At 33.7% G+C, this 15,035-nt stretch overlaps 1 pseudogene; it reads left to right on the top strand.

Moving 5' to 3' along the window:
- The window catches only part of LOC105881207 (14-3-3 protein zeta/delta pseudogene), a 37,830-nt pseudogene extending 31,260 nt beyond the window's left edge, over positions 1 to 6,570 (top strand).
- Positions 6,571 to 15,035: the final 8,465 nt, after the last annotated feature.

A 15,035-nucleotide genomic window follows, 5' to 3' on the forward strand; every position in this document is an offset into this window, starting at 1 on the left:
TTTAAGTTTTGATAGATGTTAGTAAACTTCCAGAAAGAAGCACAAATTTATATTATCTCCAGAACAAGGTGAGAGAGAAAAACAGCATGATTAGATAAAATGTAGAATTTTTTATTGCTACAAAAGGCTTCTTACAATATTCTCAGCAAGCCACCTAAACTGTGTATGAGTTTGTTGTTAATATGCTGGATAGAGATTTCATGCCTATTGTAATTACAGTTCAGAAGAGGTCATAGGATATATAAAAACCATACAAAACACAAATATAAGAGAGCAAACTACTCAATTTAAAATGGGCAATATAGGTAACAGCTCGTCCTTATAGGTTTGGTAAAATTCGGGTGTGAACCTCTCAGGTCTGGGATTTTTTTTTTATTGGAAGATTTGTTATTGCTGCTTCAATTTTGGTGCATGATATTGGTCAGTTCAGGAATTCTATCTCTTCCTGATTGGGCCTATGGAGACCGTGTGTTTCTAAGAATTTGTCCATTTCCTTCATATTTTCAAGTTTTCCGGCCTGGAGATTTTTATGGTATTCAAAGATGGTGTCTTGTATTTCCATGATATCAGTTGCTACTTCTCCTTTTTCATTTTTAATATTAAAGTCCTTTCCTCTCTGCTTCTGGTCAGTCTATTAAGAGGACTGTCAATTTTGTTTATCTTTTCAAAGAACCAACTTTTTGTTTCATTAATCTTCTGTATAGTGCTTTTATTCTCAATTTTGTTCAGTTCTGCTCTGATCTTGGTTATCTACACTCAAATGTTTATAGCAGTAAAATTCACAATTGCAAAGATGTGGAAACAACTCAAGTGTCCATCAATACATGAGTGGATTAATAAAATGTGGTATATGTGAACCATGGAGTACTACTCAGCCATAAAAAAAACAATGGTGAATTAGCACCTCTTGTATTATCCTGGATAGAGTCTATTCTACTAAGTAAAGTATCACAAAAATGGAAAAACAAGCACCACGTGTACTCACTATTAAATTGGTACTAACTGATCAACACTGATGTGTACATATAATAGTAACATTCATCAGGTGTCAGGCAGGTAGGCGGGGAGGGGCTGGATATGTTCACACCTGATGGATGGGGTGTGCACTGTCTGGGGATGGGCAGGCTTGTAGCTCTGACCTGGGCAGTACGAAGGCAATATATGTAACCAAGGTGTTTGTACCTCTGTAATATTCTGAAATTTAAAAAAAAAAACTGTGGTCTAGGTAACTGTGCTAGTTAAAGTCATCATTGTCTAGAAAATATTTAAAGAAGAGTTTTGTTGCAGTCTCTTTTTAGCTTAAGCTGACATACTAAGTCACTGCCAATTTTTGATGAAACTAGTAACCTTTCCTTTCACAAATGGATCTTCCAGAAGAGAATGTCACATCCAGAATGAAGTATTTGATGACTATGAAACATAATTCTTTATTTAAGTAGAGCCCACTTCCATTGTCAAAGAAAGGGAGAACTGTCCCTACAGCTTCCAAGACTGCAAAATGACAGAGAACTAAGCCATGGAACAAGGCAAAGTCACCTCAGTGGTGCACTCCTTTCTAAAATAAGGAAACATCATTGCTATCTGTTTTGTAATGGGGAGGCAGAGCATTTGTGCTGTAATTTTGTAAATCTGTTAAATGATAATAAACTGTTAATAGGAGAAAGATGGGCAAAAATGTTAATAGATACTTCACCAAGGAAAATGTAAAAATGGCAAATAAGCACATAAAGATGCTCAACATAATTAGTCATTAAGGGAATGAAAATTAAAATCACAATGAGATACCACTGCATACATATTTAAATGCTTAACAAAAGAAGACAAAACAGAAAACTGAAAATAGCTATTCTTGATGAGGATGTGTAACAACAGGAATTCTCCTTTGTTGTTGGTGAAAATGCAAAATGGTCTAACTTGTGAAAAACAGTTGGGCGGAAGTTAAATATATTTGTAACACGTGATCTAGAAATCCACTCTTAGTTATTTACCAAAGATAAATGAAGGCTATGTGGGCAAAAATGTCTGTAGCAAATGCTTTAATCACAATTGCCAAAAACTGGAAACAACCTGTTGTTCTTCACCAGGTAAATGGATAAGCCAAAAATAGTATATCCATACAATAAAATACTACTCAGAAATAAGAAGGAATGAATTATTTCTACCAACCAATAACATGGATGAATCTCAAATGAATTATATTAAGTGAAATTGAGTCAGACACAAAAGGCTACATATTATATGATATTATCTCTTGTTCTACGCATACATATATACATATATATGACACTGTGTGTGTGTATGTGTGAAACATTTTGGGAAAAGGCAAAACTGTGAGCACAAAGAAAAGATCAGTGGGTTGCAGGGGTTGGAGGTGTAACTAAAAAGGAGCAACATGGGACAATTTTCTTCGGCTGCCAGAACTATTATGAATTTTGACTGTGATGGTTGTTACCTGTATCAATGTATTCATCAGAACTCAGATCTTTCTATGTCAAAAAGTGTAAATTTTTTGTATGTAAATTCAAACATGAAGACATAAAAATTCAAAAAAACTAAAAAAATAGTGAGCAGAGAGTAGCCATATAACATACTACCTTTGACACCTGCAAGACTTAAGTATGCATGATGGGATCTGGTGTGTGCAGGTGAGCATGTGTGTGCATTGTGTACCTATTAGGATCACTAACATTGCCTTATAATTTCTGGACTTAGGTAACTCTTGCTGGTGGGTAGACTAGTTCTGGTGTATACTTTCTCCCATTTTGATCCAGAGAGAAACTGTTTAAGTACTGATAAATTTAGATTTTGTAGCTGGAAGAATTTGTCTTGATGTACCCCTCTCATATTACAGAAGAGGAAATGCTTATCTAAGTTGGTCAAGGGACTGGTATCCAATTTTCTTTGAGGTCTGAATCTGAAATAGATTTAGCTTATTAGTTTGTTTCCCCATTGAATCAATATTTTTTTGTTTTAGCAAGGTTACATAGGACTGCAAATGTATCAGTGCAGCTCATAGCTGATGCCAGCATACCTCCTTCCTTTTATCCCATGCTGTTTCCCTTGGAAAATAAAATAAACTCCTTTCTTTAAGCTTGTTTCTATGTTTGAGTCGAGAATTCTTTCTCAGCCTGCAGTATGAGCCCCATAACAGTTCAAAAACAATTCACTGGAGAAAGGATTATCATTTTCAAGAAATGGTTTTGGAATAATTGGATTACCTGTATGTCAAAAACAAAATCAGATGAAAAATGTGAACTCTGATTTATACTTTGAACCATATAAAAAATTAATAGAAAATGGATCATAGATTTGAATGTAAAATCTAAAACTAAAAAACTTCTAATAGGAAACATAGGTCAGTTTGGCTAGAGAATTTAGATTTTTTTTTTTTTTTTCATTCCGAAACTCCATTTGTTTCCCTGAGGCACCTGGAAATAGCGAAAAACAAAGTCCCTTTAGGTAGAGAAAGTAATAAAAAAAGAATCTAAAGGCTGGAAACAAATTTTCCCTAAATAACATTTTTTATTAGGACATTCCACATTTACATTCAACTATAATCTGTAAGGGGGAGCATTCATTTTGATACTGCCTAAGGTAGTGCCTTGCTAATACTTGGCAGTCAATGAATACATTTCCCTGGATAAAGTGAAAAATGCTTTACACAGTGTCAAAGGAAAATTACACTGGGCAAAGTTAAGCAGGCAAGGAAGAATTTATTTAAGCCCATTGCAATAGAGGAAAAGCATCGAACCCAACTTTAGTGAACAAAAGGCTGGGGAAATTTTAAGCCTTGAGGTGAGCTAATAGAAAAGCCTTGGAGGATTTAAAGGAGGTTGGTCATTGTGGTTAGGCCATCTGTGTTTGCTAATTGGTGTTTATTGAAGTTAGGCTCCTGCCTTCTCATAGAAACTAGCAGATAAGGCTAGTAGCTTTCATGATGATTATATTTCAAAGTGATATCTTCCATGTCCTTGAGAAACACATTCCTGGGTTGGTAAGAGACTGGAAGAAATACTTCTCAAAGAAGCAGTAAAAGAATTAATTTACAACTGAAACCTTTCTAAAGTACATGCTCTAAGAGAAGGGAGGTCAGGGTCTCACAGTCTGGAAGAAACCTATTTAATTAACATTTAGTTAATCTGAGGGGAACTTTAAGGTTATGCTTTTCAACAGACTGCTGAGTATATTATCCAGAAGTCTAGAACATTTGCCTTTGCTGTTTTTCATGAATTTAGATTTTACTGCATAAAAAAAGATAGAATTAACATAGATTCATCATCATAATAGAAAATAGTAACTCAGAGGATGAGTCTATGGTATCTTTTTTTTTTTTTTTTGAGACAGAGTCTTGCTTTGTTGTCCAGGCTAGAGTGAGTGCCGTGGCGTCAGCCTAGCTCACAGCAACCTCAAACTCCTGGGCTCGAGCGATCCTTCTGCCTCAGCCTCCCGAGTAGCTGGGACTACAGGCATGAGCCACCATGCCCGGCTAATTTTTTATATATATATCAGTTGGCCAATTAATTTCTTTCTATTTATAGTAGAGACGGGGTCTCGCTCTTGCTCAGGCTGGTTTTGAACTCCTGACCTTGAGCAATCCGCCCGCCTCGGCCTCCCAAGAGCTAGGATTACAGGCGTGAGCCACCGCGCCCGGCCTATGGTATCTTTTTATATGAAAAGGCATGTAATTTTACTGATTCTAAAGACCTGGACTACTGCTGCATATCGTTAAGACTAAGTTAATACATTGACTTTTGTATTTGCTTAGCAATGGTTCTACTTAAGGTTCATCATTGTGATTTATGATGACTTGGTTTTATGATCATTCTTTTCTTTTGGTAGCTAAATGGACTCTAATTTTCTTTAATTGCAGTCTTTTTTGTCCTTTTCATGTATCTGACCTTAATTTTTCAATATATTTGGCTTTACTATAATAGCTTCAAAAGGTTATAAAATATTTTATTTTGTGGATTTTACATGTACAAAATTGCAAATTACATATTAATAAATCTCAATATTTTTATTCTGCATTTTGCTAAATTATATTAAAATTATATATTCTGAAAAAGTAACTTTTGTCAGTTCTAACATGAGAAAGTACTACATGTTACTTTCACAAAAATTCATAAACATGAATATCTTTGAAATATTTGTATTAGTTAGGTCAATTTAAGAATTAAGAGGTGGTTAAAGGCACTGCTGATTGTACATAGCCTTTGCTATTTGTAACTATGGAGATTTAAAGGTTGTCTTAAAAAGAAAGTGTAGACTGAGAAGAGGCTGCTTTATATTCAAAAATAGTACTTGTGCTAATAGTGATTTAGGAAGAGTCAGGGAGACCCAAGGTAGTCAAACCCAGCCAGACTCCTGAATGAGTAAAACTTGTTTCCAAGCTTTGCAAAAGACTGGAGAAAAATTTACGGAAGAGGTTGGTGTTAGGATAAACATTTATCATTTCCTGAGCCGAAATATTTGCAGGGATTCATAGGCTCACTTTGGAACTCTCTTACTCAAGGGAAAAGAAGCTGCTGTAATGAACTCAGTGATAAGGAACTAATACAAGTAATTCTTTCATAGCACTTTTTAAATACATTTTACCACAAATTGTTAATAAAAATACAGAGCCTGTGAGCAGGGAGATCTGGGGAAAGAGTTTCAGCTTCCCCACTGCCGCCACCCAAAGACTGCTGAGCTCCTGTTTGTCCACTGCCACCTACTTCTGACATAGAATATTCAGTCCTGGGTAAAAATATGCTGGTGCAGAAAGTTAGATGGACCAAGCAGTCTGAGAGATATGTTGACATGATGGACTGCATAACCTCTGAACCTGAGCAAGGAATTGAATTATTATATCTAATGAGGACAGGAATTTTCTCTCAGTTGCTTATAAAAATGTTGCAGGAGCCTGTAGGTCATCTTGGAGTGTCATGTCAAGCATTGGGAAAATGATAGAAGGTGTGAGAAAAACAACAGATGGCTTGAGAATACAGAGAGAAAATGGAAACTGATATCTGCGAATGACATACTTTCTCTTTTGGAAGAGTTTTTGATCCCTAACACTCCACAAGCACGGAGCAAAATCCTCTATTTTAAAATGAAAAGAGACTACTACTGCTATTTGGTTCAAGTTGCTGCTGGTGACAATAAGAACAGGATTGTGGATCAGTCACAACAAGCCTACCAAGAAGCTTCTGAAATCAGAAAAAAAGTGTAATTAACACCTCCTATCAGATAGGGTCTGGACTGTAAATTCTCTGTGTTCTATTGCGAGATTCTTAACTCCCTGGAAAAAGCTTGCTGTCTTGCAGAGATAGCTTTTGATGAAGCCATTATGGAACTCAATACATAAAGTAGAGTCATACATACAAAGATAGCCTGCTAATAACGCAACTACTGGGAGACAACTTGACATTTAGCACATCAGATACCCAGGGAGACAGAGCTGAAGCAGAAGGAGGGCAAAATTGCCTGGCCTTCCAACTCTGGTCTGCATCATTCTCAAACTTATACAGTGGACTATTTGTCATCCATAGTGCAACACAAATAGTTTTTTTGGTTGTTTATGATTTATGACAGGCATATTACTTCTATTTGAATTTCTGTTATTTTCTTATATGATTTTTATGTTTAATATTAAAATAGAGCCAATTAAGACTTAGAGAGTTACATTTTTCACCTTGAGGTGGCCAATATAAGTATGTGGAATTTCTATACAAGCTACATTGTAGCCTCACAAAGACCTTTGTTAAAACTACTTCTGTGTCAAAACAAAGAAAGAAAAGTGACTGTATTTTGATTTGTCCTAGTATGGGATAAATGGGATAATTGGTTCCAGTCATAGATGTGGTTATTGTGGATACTGTAGGGGAGGAAGTTTCCTCAACCCTTCTAGGGTTCCTGGCTAGGTCTGAAATAAAACTGACAAATCAGATTAAGAGGAGAAAAGCATAACAATTTTATTTAATCAAAGTTTTACCTGACATGAGAACCTTTAGATTGAAGACTCAAAGACCCAAGAGAATACTCCATTTCTATGCTTGCATTCAGTGAAGAGTGGACATTCATGTAGAAATATGATTGGACAAAAGGGGAATGATCTAATGCTAACGGACTGAGTGGGGAAACCCAGCAAGGTATGTGTGTTTGGAATCTTCTTGGCCTATTAGTGTGGCATTCCTTCCTCCAAGATATAAGGATCCCTTCTGAAATGAGCATTTTATGACCTACTATCAGACAAAGTAGTTAAGAGAATTTCTTCATGGCCAGCTCTTACACAGAAAGGCAGGGGAAGGTTAGGGTAATATTTCTAGGTTTTATGGCTAGCTTTGGGGGAAAAAGGATTCTGGTTTTTATGACTTACCTTGGGGAAGAGGAATTCCAGGAACTATGGCCTGCCTTGGTGGAGAAAAGGGAGCAGCAGAAAGAAGGGCAAGAGATCAGAAGATCTTGTCTCTGAGCTGTTTTCCTTAAGTTCAAAGTATTCAAAATATCAAGGCGTCATACTTTGGGGTATCATATTTTGAGCCTCAACACTGGTAATACTTACAAGGCCATGAGAGAAATAGATACTCCATGGGCTCTACGTGTTGAACCATGTGTATCTGTAGAACACAGTTTTAATGTGCACACCTTTGACTACAGCTGCAGAAGTGTTCCTTTAGAAAAAGTTGTGACCTAGTTTCATCTAGAGAAGGGTAGAAATAATTCATATTCCTTTATTTGTAAAATCCCCTGTTTGTTCTCTTATTTTTGAAATACTAATCTTATTTATATTTAAATATTATAAGCAACCTAAGAACAAATGAACAAATAAAGATGCAATAAAAATGAATTGCTCAATATCTATTACTTCTTATATATCAAGTGTACCAGTAAAACAAACAATGTGTTTCACTTTCTTTAGATTTTTGCTTTTGTTATTTTTTTGATATTTATTTAATATGAACATGTTATAGAAACAATTAACAGGAAAATAACTTGAGATGGTGGCTAATTTTGTTTACTGCCTTGCTAAAATTACATGAATAATCCAAGCATAATTTTAAGACTATGTATGTTAAATTGATGTAAGTAGAAAAACATTTTATGAATAGAAAAAAATGGAAAGATGCGCTTTCAATTTTCCTTTAACTTTATTGTTCACTTCAATTTTAATGTTAAGAAATATATTTTATGTTCTTTAGTGTCAATGTTTAACTTAGAAAGTACTTCCCTTAAGTTCTTCTCCTGCTTTCAGGATGTACTTTTGAAAGGAATGATTTTAATATATACTTTTTGCTATTCCTTTCCTTTGCTATATTATTTATTGATTTGTAATCTTTAAAATTTTAGCTATTAACTCTAACAGAAATAATTTTAGTGCTGCTCATGCATGATTCAAAACTTGTCTTATTCATCGGTGAGCAGCTGAACATACAATTATGATGGAATATATTTAAGAAATAAATACTGGAGGATTAAATCAGTAGAAGGTTTAGAGATAGAAGATACATATATTTTTTTCTGCTAAAGCTAGAATCACAGTAGTAGGAGCAGCTTCTGGAGAGGACTGAGTCCAGCAAGTCAGTGTAGAAAATGAAAAATCCTGTCCTAAGCATTTAAGTTAATTATCAGAGGTGACCAAGAGATGCAAATACTGACTAATTTTGGGTAGGAAAGCTAGGGTCATTGTATTTTAAGTGATAATTTTCTGAACCATATTTTGAATATTTAAATACTTGTTAATTGATTAACAGCTTTGTCTTTTAATACTAGGACTTTTTATTTTGTGAATTATTAGAGGAAGATCTCTGAATTTTATTTGAAAAATGTGATCTAAAAGAAAACCCATACCTTATTTTACATTTTAATTTATATATAAAACATAAGTAAATATTTCAGGATTTTGATAAGTCAAACAACAGCTTTTACTACAGCTTAATATTGGATTGACTTTATAGTAAAAATAATTTTATAATAAATATATATATGTATATATATCTGTAAGATTCTGAATATGTAAATGGACAATGGTCAGGCTGTAAATAAAAATAGAACTCTGCCCTACGACCTCTCTGGTAACCAGGCCTGGAAGCCAAACCACAACCTCTGCAGCAATCAGCCCTGAATGGTTAAGACTTGGTCAGTAACTGCCAGCTTCCTTAATTTTTGCCCTGTTTCTAACTTATGACTAACCAGAGAGAAAAAAATATGCTTTCCTATAACCAACATAGGATGTCCCTTCTAGTTAGCCAGCCTTCAGCATCCCTACTTTAACAAGATCCAATTAGGGCATACCTGAAGCCTTACCCTTTTTTCACTTTAGAGTTTTTACACCCTACCCACAGGCTTTTGAATTTCTGCCAGGTGCTAGTGATAACAGCCGACTCCCTGGCTATAGCCAGCTCTGAATAAATAGCCTTTTGCTTGTTGTCATTTGGGTGGTCTTCATATATTTTCACTTCTGGAAATATAAATGTATGGGATGTTGAAAGTTACAAAATCCAAGCAATCTCATTTATGATTTCTAAATATTTAGTAATTTTAGAGTATAATGTACTTGAAGTTAAGTAATCTCATGTCAGGCAGTAAAAATTTGATGGAGCTCAGCTAGATATTGAGAATCAGTCAGTTTTAATATAGACACTAGCTTTCCAGCCATTTCTTGATGTTGAAATATAGATTTTCACATTCATACTTTTAAAAGTAGCCAAGATCATCTGAAAATTATTTCAGTATATAATTTATAGTGGTCCTTTGAGTCATTAACCCAGGATCATACTTGATAATTTAAAGTTTTATTCAGAAAAGAATTTTGACTTTAAGTTAGTTGGTGAGGAATACCAATATTTGGATAAGAATTCAATTATCTTTTCATAGATGCCAAGATGATTAGAGTTTACAGAGCCAGGGGCACTATGCTGTTTCATTTTAATGTATAGCTGAAACAATTTGATATTTAAATATATTTTTTTTCAAGAGTGTGGATTGGCCTTAAGAGTCATAAACTCACACTATTGCATTCATATTTATTGTCTTAAAATCAATTATAGTGGTAATACATTAATTTTCTTATGTTAAAATAACAGATGCCTTTAACTTTATAAAAGTCTCCATGGAGCTTTCTTCTGGACTATTATTTAATTTTGTTCAAATACAAATTGTATCAGTCAGTGCCATAAGAACTTTCTTAGGGGCTGTAAAAGAAGAACATAAATGAAAACACCTGGTCATGTACGTTACAATCAGGAAATCCAGGGATTCACTAGTGGTTCTCATCTTTTTCTAGTCTTCACAGTAACAATAAATACAAACACATATGGATTAGTAAAACATCTATTGATACCTAAAGCCAATCTGTGGTTTTATCTTGAGAATAAATGAGAAATTTTAATAGGTTTGACTAGTCGATGGCAAAACAGCCAATCCTTTTGTCAATTTTATTAAAAACAGAGATTAGTCTAATTTTCCTAGTTTTGTGTGGATAAATTAATTGACTCTGAATTCTTTACTTTTTCATTCTTTGTTTTGGTCTAGTGACTGAAAACAGTGAATAAAGTAGAAATAGTAATAAAAAAAATGAAGCAGGAAATCCACACGTAACAAATGGGTTCATACCCGTGCTCAGCAGCCTGTAAAATTTTAAAATAAATATTTTGCATACTAAGCAGCAAGTTGGTTTTCCTAATGCCTTCCTTTAGTTATATGGTTTCTTAGATCTGTGAGCTAGCATTTGCTTCCCCAAAGTCCTTTACTTTGACTTTAATATCATTATACCCATGGGACCACTAAACATCATATTTCCACCCTAAGAAAATTGGGTGCCTATCTACAGAGCATACAAAACATAACCTGATTTTTTTCCCAGGAATTTGACTTTAAGGCTATATTAATTTGTTATTTAGTTGCCACTTACTTTTTCTAATTAATTTTCTCATCACTCTTTGGTTGGTCTATAATAGGGATATATTTATTATTCTCATGGATGTGTTGAGTGAACTAATTATAAACAGTTGCAAATTCTTTTTTTTTTTTTTTTTTTTTTTTTGAGACAGAGTCTCGCTTTCTTGCCTAGGTTAGAGTGAGTGCCATGGCGTCAGCCTAGCTCACAGCAACCTCAAACTCCTGGGCTTAAGCAATCCTACTGCCTCAGCCTCCCAAGTTGCTGGGACTACAGGCACGAGCCACCATGCCCGGCTAATTTATATATATATATTAGTTGGCCAATTAATTTCTTTCTATTTTTTATAGTAGAGATGGGGTCTCGCTCAGGCTGGTTTTGAACTCCTGACCTTGAGCAATCCGCCCGCCTCGGCCTCTCAGAGTGCTAGGATTACAAGCGTGAGCCACCGCGCCAACAGTTGCAAATTCTTTATCCAGATATCAGGAAATCACTAATAAAATGAATCAATGTCAAAAGTGTATGTTATTGATTGAATAGAGAGTTGGATGATAATTCAACTCTGCATAGAAACAAATATTCATTGAAATAATCCAAGTGCTAGATAAATGTTTGATTGTTTTGAAAAAGAATGGAAATATAGTCGTGTTCTCTGCTTTTAAAGATGATATTACTTCTGGAGTGTTTATTTTGATCACATCACCACCTTAGTAAAATTAACCAGAGAATAACTGATTATGTGATGATCTACAGGCAAAATGTTATTCACAAATATCTGAAACAATATTGTGAGTGTTACTATGGAAATATCAATTAGGACAAGTCTATTTGATTAGTGATTCATATATAGAGTTAACAGAGGAAATGACCCTAATAAAAATGGTTTTGTACTGCATAGTAATAATGTGTTTGACACTAGGTACCTCATTTTATTCAGAAAAGTAGTTTAAAATAATTTGTAATGAAATGATATGGTGGCTTGAATTGTGGCCCCCACAAAGTTATGTCCAGATCCTAATCCCAGAACCTGTGAATGTAACCTTGTTTGGAAAAATGGTTTTACCAGATGTAATTAAGTTAACAATCTCAGGATAACAGCATCCTGAATTACCCAGGTGGGCCCTAAACCCAACGAAACATGTCTTTATGAGACACATGGGATAAAGCTTCGTGAAGATGGAAGGAGAGATTGGAGAGGTGTGGCAGAAGAGAATTGCCAGCAAGCTGGGCACGAGTCATGGAACAGATTCTCTTTCAGAGCCCCAAGAAGCAACTAGTCCTGCCAACACTTTGATTTTGACTTCTGGCATCTAGGACTGTGAGAGCATAAAATTCTATTTATTTTTTAAGCCAGCAAGTTTTGGTAATTTGTTGAGGCAGCTCTAGTAAGCCAATATACTTATGCATAAATTAAAATGTCAGAAGAATGAAAAAACTAAAACAGAAAGGCAGTTATGGCATATTTATTTAAATAGAGGATTAACTCTAAATTATAAGTCATCCCTACTTTTATTTTTTATATATATTTATAGTCTTAAACTATTGAATTTGTAACAGCTCTTGATTTTATGTTATGTTCCAATACCATTGAAGACAGAGGAATAATATTAATATAAATGGACATCATGAAGTCAAAACTTAGAAGCAGAAACTGATTAAGAAGTGAAAATTAACTTGGAAGCCAACCATTTAATATGTCTAGGGAAAATTCTTCCTGAAACCTAAATATTTAGATGAAATATGTAAATGTTTCAGCAGAATATGAAAGATATTAACAAAATGATGTTAACAGCTGTGAGATTAAATAGTCAACAACCACAACAACAATCTTTATGCACAAAGTTTTTCTATTCTTCAGTCAATGATTGTTTGTGTAATTAGGAATTTCATCATCTATGCAGTAGTTGTGCAAATCAAGTCAAAAGAATTCTATTATATTCTTAAAAGATGTTTTACTACTCTAAATTAGACTGACTCATAGAAAAATGATCTATATTTATCTACTTAGACATCAAATTTATCTATTTAAAAGATCAACTATCTAACATAGTTTATCTTAGATACTTAAATCTCATAAGATGTGCTTTAGAACAGGAATAAGTAGTATTTTTCTTAAAAGATTACATAGAATTTACTGTCATTGCCAACTATTATCAGAATAAATGTATGTATCAAAGTGACATAATTTTAAATTCTTAATAGCTTCATAGAAGACAGAGTTCTCATTAAAAAACAAAATGTGGCATCAAGTAAAGGGAATAAAGAGAATTGAATTCTCAGTATGGATAAATGTCTACTTGATCACTGTTGACTAATTAGTTCAACCGTTTTATTTCTAGTCTAAGCTTTTCTTACTTGATATATTAGAACACATAATAAATGGAGTTTCAGAAATATATTTTGAAAGATGCTGTGTCAAAGTAAAGGTTATCTCCTGATGAGAATTTAATTAATTAGAGAGAAGTTCAATAGAGGTGTAATAGGGAAAATAATTGTGAATATGTTTGGTAATGCTACAATTTGTTCTGATATACTCCTAAATAAAATAAGCTTGTAAGGCAATATGGAAATATGTTTTAATAACTGAAAATTCTATTTATCAAAACATTATATTTAGCTTATTCTGTAACATTTTTATTGTGGATGAAATTAGGAATGTAGGGAAAGTATCAGAGACGTGTTATAGTGGTCTATCAGTTTGGGGTTTGATTCCTTGCTCTACCTCATTCCTACCTCATTCAGTAATGAGGTTATATATGTAAGGTATATCACACAGTAAAGAAAGTGGATAAATACTCAATAACACTGCTTATTTTTGTATTTAAAATTTTATTTCTTCTTCATTCATAAAGTTTTAAAAATGTTTTTGGTTAGTATTTATCCTCTCATTTTAAAATCTGGAGTAAATTTGAAGATCTTAGTGGATTTTGAAAATGTATATTTTTATCCCACTTATAAACTTTATTCCATGCCAGTTTCCTAATTAATATGTGTTCTTATATGATGGGGTAAATAGCTAGCTATTTCTGATATTTTTTCCTGACTAATGTCAACATTAAACTGTGGATATTTATAAATATTTTACCTTAACTTTCCTATTCTCCTCAATTCCATTAACCTTCACCTTCATGCCATCTCAACTACCCAGCCCCATGACTGCATATTGGATATTGTCACCATTTAGAATTACTGTTTTTCTAAAGTTATTAATAACGTAATGTTCTATTGGCTACCACTTTTACTGCTGTTTTCCTACTTAATTGAATCTTTGATCTCATGGAGATTCCTAAGGGCTTGATCAATTACATACTTTATTCGTTTATTCATTATTACTAATTTTTTAGCCCCTTTTTTTTATCATTTTAGACAATATCATATGGTCAATATGAATCAAGATTGTTTTGACTGCAATCAACAGAAAAGCAGTTCAATCTAATTAAGGCAAAAAAAGTGAAATGGTAACTATCAAAGGGGCAGGGTTTTAGCTGATCCTCATGAAACACTGGAAATTGATGGTTTATTCAATAAATGTTACTGAATTGGCTAACCAAGTGGGAAAAAAAATAAAAATATTTTTGTCATGCACAAAAATAAATTGAAGACCTATTTAGAAAAGCAAACCTATAACTCTAAAAGTAATTGTAAGAGCATCTTTTTATAAAATTGGGATAGAGAAGAATTTCTTAAACAAGGGACAAACATTTAATATAGTTCACATCTTAAATTACATCTATACCTATATCTTTTTGTATTACAAAAGATCTCCCCAAATTCAAAGCAAGTGGCAGATTGAACATTTGTAATGCATATAACCAACAAAAAGTTGATAACCAGCATATGAAAATAATTTCAACAAATCAATAAGAGAAAAAACACAATGGAAAATTGACTGAAGAATGTTATATCAATCATGATTCAGCAGTAATCATATGGTACACTCCAATGGAAGATTTGAAGAGAGTTTAATACAGGGGCCCTTTACAAACGTAAGGTCAGGATTTACGAAACCAACTAGGAATGGACCAGTTCCATGGGGCCAGCAGCAGAAGAGAAGAAGATGAAGAGGTAAGGGGAAAGAGAAGTTATTAGAACATAACAAGGGTAAAAGGGTTAGAGGGCCTACTTGACAGGCCTACCTGTCCCTCTGGTAGAGGGACAC

Source organism: Microcebus murinus, chromosome 6 (genome assembly GCF_040939455.1).
Source record: "Microcebus murinus isolate Inina chromosome 6, M.murinus_Inina_mat1.0, whole genome shotgun sequence".
Classification (NCBI taxonomy): domain Eukaryota; kingdom Metazoa; phylum Chordata; class Mammalia; order Primates; family Cheirogaleidae; genus Microcebus; species Microcebus murinus.